Raw genomic sequence first — 5550 nt, 5'->3', positions numbered from 1 at the left:
ATTCTGCTTTATTTTTACATATTATTTAATAATATACAGAATCAGTGTTTGGTATGTGGGACATAATAATTTATACCTTTATTTTTTGTTTTCTATAAATATTAATTTTGCCCAGAATTCAACTTTATATTTTGATAATAAATCTGTATTGATTAAAAACAGTATTTCTTCTTTTAGATGATAACATGAATGCATTTAAACACAACTCTACAACTGGACTGCTATTTTCCACTTTAATTGCAGTAACAGAACATGCAAATTAACCATATTCTGAAATATAAAAATAACTAAAGATAAGCAGGTGATTCAGATTTTTGAAGGCAACCAAGTGTACTCAAGAGACAAGAAAGTCAAAATAAATGTGAAAAAGCTAAAAGCAGAAGCTCTTATCATACAATGGTCTGGTTCATTTTTTCCTTTCACAAACTAATATTTTTTCCAAATTTTTTTTTTTTTGGTACTTTTGTTAAACCAGGGATTCCAGCTTTGAATGTTTCCCAAGATGTGTTTCACGGGAGAGTTTATTTTGTCTACAGTATCCCCAAGGAAGCTTGTGGTTAATGATGTGCTCCTGCGTGTGCCTGGCAGCCAAGGGGACCAGACGAACAGAAGAGGCGCCCTGATTGGCTCTTGGGATTATGGCTTTATTAACGGGCTCTGACAGCCTGTCTGTCACCAACGCCAAACGCAAAACATTAACTTGAACCGCGACAGCTCCACCCCCAGAGAAAATGGGGACCTAATGTGTTATAAATCAAGCTGGCTTTTGAAATCAATATTCCTAAAAAAAATACTACTGGAAAAAAACACATTCCTATTACTCAGAGTGTTGACATATTTATTAAAGTAGCATAAAAGCCACTGAGTTAGTCATTAAAAAATAGAAATGAAAATGTGACTATCAATTGAAACTTAGACTTTTCTACCTTTATGTTTTTTTTCCTCTCTCTCTTTTTTGTTTTGTTTTGTTTTGTTTTGTATCAGGTTCACACATTGCAAAGTAAATGCAAGCTATTTAGCAAATGGCCAGTTCCTTTCATCAATGGAGTATGAAATTCTGGTAGCTCAAGGCTCAAAGTTTTGAATAGGCACCATTTTTGGCTGACTACTTTGCCTAAATCATGCAGTGCTCAATAGACCTGGATGTAGATAAGCTGTACACTAAGAAATCAGTTCTCCCGAAGACGTTTGTTCTCCCAGGTGAATGTACCTGTGTGTGAAGTGCAAACGGGAGGTAGAGCAAATAATAGCAGAAAAAGAATATGTAGAAATAGTTCTAATGGAGAGAAAGAAGTTTCTTTCTTCAAAAGAAACTTTATGTTTTGAGATAATTGCAGATTTCACATGCACTTGTAAGAAATAATGCAGTTACCCAGTTTCCTCCAATGGTAACATCTTGCAAAACTGTAGTGCAACATCCGGACCAGGAGATTGACACTGATAACATCAAGATACGAACACTTCCATCACCACAAAGATATCTCATGTTGCCTTTTTATAACAACTCCCATTTTCCTCTAGCCTCCAAATTAACCCCTGAGAATCACTAATCTTTTTCTACTTTTATAATTTTCTTATTTTAAGAATTTGGGAAGTTGTTAGCCAGTATTTCTTCAAGTACATTTTCAGCTCTTCCCTCTTTCTTCTCTCTTTCTGAAATTCTGATGACATGGATGTTAGATCTTTTATTACAGTTTCACATGTCCCTGAGGCTCTATTCATGTTTTTCAGTCTATTTTTCTTCTTGTTCAGATGGACAATATCTACTGATTTATCCTCCAATTCAATGATTTGTTCCTGTGTCTCTTCCATTCTGATATTCAGCCCATTCGCTGAGCGTTTTATTTCAGTTCTATTTTTCAGCTCTGAAGTGCCCATTTGGTTCTTGTTCATATCTTCTATTTCTTTGCTGAAGCTTTCTGTTTTCTCATTTGTTATAAGCATGTGTGTAATTTACTCATATAATAAATGTTTGTACCATGCTTGAAATATTTTTCATAGCTGCTGCAAAATCTTTGTCAGGTAATTCTAACATCTCTGTCATCTTGGTGTTGCCATTTATTATCTTTTTTATTTAATTTGAGATTTTCCTGGTTCTTGGTATAATGTGTGATTTTTAATTCAAGCCTGGACACTTTCATGTCATGTTAGTAGACTCTGGATCTTACTGAAAGCTTTTAACTATCTTTTTCTGATACTGCTCTACCAAGGAAACGAGGGAGGTCACCTTATAATTGCCAGATGGCGGTAGAACCCCAGATCCCCCTGACCTGAGGGGGTTCCTCCTTACTGCTGGATGTCCACTGTGAGGGTTCCACTTCTCCACGTGATCTCCACTGACAGTGCGGTGGGGATGACACTGCTACCCTTGAGTGATGGTGAAACTCCTGACTCTGCACCAGGTCTCCCCTGACACCCCCTAGCAAAGAAGCAGAGAAGCATTTGCTTCTGTCCTTACAGCCAGGTTGGGAGTGGGTGTTGGACTGGGTCAGCCTGGCCCTTACGGGTACAGGAAGTTTACCACCATTACTATGATTGACAAGCTTTCATAGGAAGCCCATGGTTGAAATTTGGATGAAACCATTTCCCAAAGTACAGGAGCTGGTGTTACCAGATTTCCTTACAGGAAAAGGTCCTGGGTGCAAAAAAACATGAGATACCTAGTATATTCCTATTCAGTTTTTAGGTAATTTTGAATGTTTCTTAAAAAAAATCTTTTTGGTGATTGAGGCCTCTTTAAAAAGGCAATGACAGAGAAGGTAGAATAACATTCAAGTCACATCATCTCTTTTTTCAACATTCACTCATTCTGCTACTGTTGGCTGAGTGAGTACTTCGTGTTAGCAGCTGTGCTAGGTACTGGGAACACACTGGTGAAAAACATACCACCTTGTCTCAAGGAGCTTGCCATACTGTATTGAAAGTTGGGGATTAGGTTTGGAAGCTAGGTAAAATACTTGGAATTTTGGATGAAGACATTGGTACAATATCTTAATTTTGAAAATTAAAATATATAAACATGAATAGGCCTGTATTTGTAGTTGAAATAGTGCTTTTCTTTTTCTTTTGCTTAATTGTGTTTGGTTCTTATACTGAACAGGCAGCATGCATTTTTATCAACTTCTATGATCAGAAGGATGTTTAAAAATCAAGTATGTTTTCTATTTTAAGCTGGAATTTCATAAAATGGGTTATCTCTTTTTCCCATTAGAGTAGGCAATAAAGCTTTGAAAAATATTTACAGAATTTAATTTCAAAAAATATACATGTAGTTGGTAATCATAATTTACTTTTCACTGTTGGCTTTAACTTGATATTAAAGACTTTGAAAAGAGACCCAACCGAAAAGGGACAGTGGCTCCCAGTTGAATAATGGCCAGGTCCAGAGAGGCAGTGGTGTGGGGAGGAGAGAAACTGAGAAACTGAAATAATCTGACACTTACCACCTGGGTGACTCTAGACATTTAACTCTTCAAGCCTCAGTTCCTGCTGTCCTTTTTCCGATTTGTAAATTGCAAAGGGGAGACTGAGACCGTCAGGGAAATAATAGCATATAAAAAGCAAGTTGTCAACTGTACATCAAACATCAAGAAGAGCTTCCTTTGTTCTACTACTTTACACCCAGTTTATCTTCAAATACGCCTCCAAAATGATCAGATCCAGGGTAAGTTCCCTGCATGCTGACAGAAGAATCACAAAGACCAAGCTATAATTTGAATATTTGTCCACCCCCGAAAACTCATGTTGATATTTAATCCCCAATGTGGCAATTTTGAGAGTTAAGACCTTTAAGAGGCGATTGGGTCATGAGGGCTCTGCCTCCTGAATGGATGAATCTATTCATGGATTAATGGATTAATGGGTTAATGGATTTATGGGTTATCACGGGAGTGGGGCTGGTGGCTTTGGAAGAAGAGGAAGAGAGACCTGAGCTAGCACACTCAGCCACTTCACTGTGTGGTGCCTCCAGTTCTGCCTTGTGTGCTGCCTCCACCAGCAGGAAGGCTCCCGCCAGATGTGCCCCTTGAGCTTGGATCTTTCAGCCTCCAAAAAAAAATTTCTTTTCTTTATAAATTACCCAGTCTCAGGAATTCTTTTACAAGCTACAGAAAACTAATACAGACCAGGTGAGCAGAAATTCGCTTTTGCATGAAGATAAAGTAGATGTCGGCTCCTTTCTAGATTGGATTTATGCTTTCAGGTAGAATTTGAGATAACTCACTCTTCCAAATTTTTGATATCTCTACCTTCTTTAGGGCCTACGACACAGGTTTTAGATATAATTTGACAGACATTTAGGAAGTACAGAGTGCTGGATTCTAGATATTTAAAGATGAATTAAAATACAGTCTTTCATCTCTTTGGACCCGGACAGTGGAAACATCAGCATGATACAAAACATTTGATCATATTCTCGAAAATAGATTACATTATTATTTTTTCTTTCAATACATGACATCCAGATTAAAAAATCTTGAAACATGATGTTTTATCCTGTTGTTACAAAAGAAAATTGTAGCAAATAAAGGAAATTACCCAAATAGAATCTATAAGAAGTTAAGTCACTAACAATTTCTGCATGTGGTCACAAGCCTTTTAAGAAATACGTAATTACAAAACGCCTGGTTCTGTATTCACGCATCATATGCATATATCTATATATGTACATCTCTGTATACGCATATTTATGTATGTATTCATCAATATACACATTTAATTTAATTTGCAACATCTAACGTCTATAAGGAAAAACTGCTGTGTGCTTGCCTCACTACAAAGAAATTTGCACGGTCTTTATTAGGATGTAATGTTATAAAATTCTAGGTATTTACATGAAAAGAGAATAAAACATTAAGGAGAATTTCCTTTTTCTGTTTAATGCAGGGAACACCAATGGGCCATTTTAAAGCTCTACAAGTGCCAAATAAATTTCCAAAAGAGGTTATAATGTTTTAAACAAAGGATAACACCAACCACAAGAAAAAAAAAATCACAGAAACGAGGAGAAAATACACTTCCTGGCTCTGAAGCTGTTAAACATTCTGAGCCAGGAAACCTCCTTCACCGGGGCGGGGCAGGGAAAGTCTGGCTCTCCTGGGACCGATTCCCTGCTAAGTCGCCACAAGTTTTCCCTCCCTCTCTCCTCCATTCTCTGCCCCAGTCTCCAAACAGGGAAGTCACAGGAGAATGCCAACGCATACACCTGAAAGGTGTCAGAGTCAGACACGGATGCGTATTTATTTTAAATGCCCACGCACTTAAAATGGGCTGTACTTGCAGACAAACCCAAGGGATTCCAAACGACGCCTAGAAGTTCATCTTACAGATTGGGTGCCAAGCCTATAAAAGAACAACAGTAAAACAGAGCCAGCAGGACGTCGCTTCGCTCCGAAGGGTTCGCGCGTGGCGCGCAGAGCCGGTGCCCAAGCTGGGGCCAAGAGTCGGAGCCCCGAAAAGGCGCGCTGCCTCTTTAAAAGGCCGCGCATCTCCGGGCCGGCCTTCCTCCCCGGGGCTCCAGCTGTGATTGACGCTGGGCGGCGAGAGGAGGCG

The sequence above is a fragment of the Mandrillus leucophaeus genome, unplaced genomic scaffold, assembly GCF_000951045.1.
Source record: "Mandrillus leucophaeus isolate KB7577 unplaced genomic scaffold, Mleu.le_1.0 Scaffold445, whole genome shotgun sequence".
In the NCBI taxonomy this organism is placed as follows: domain Eukaryota; kingdom Metazoa; phylum Chordata; class Mammalia; order Primates; family Cercopithecidae; genus Mandrillus; species Mandrillus leucophaeus.
The sequence above is the reverse complement of the archived record's forward strand: the minus strand, read 5'-3'. Positions refer to the sequence as shown.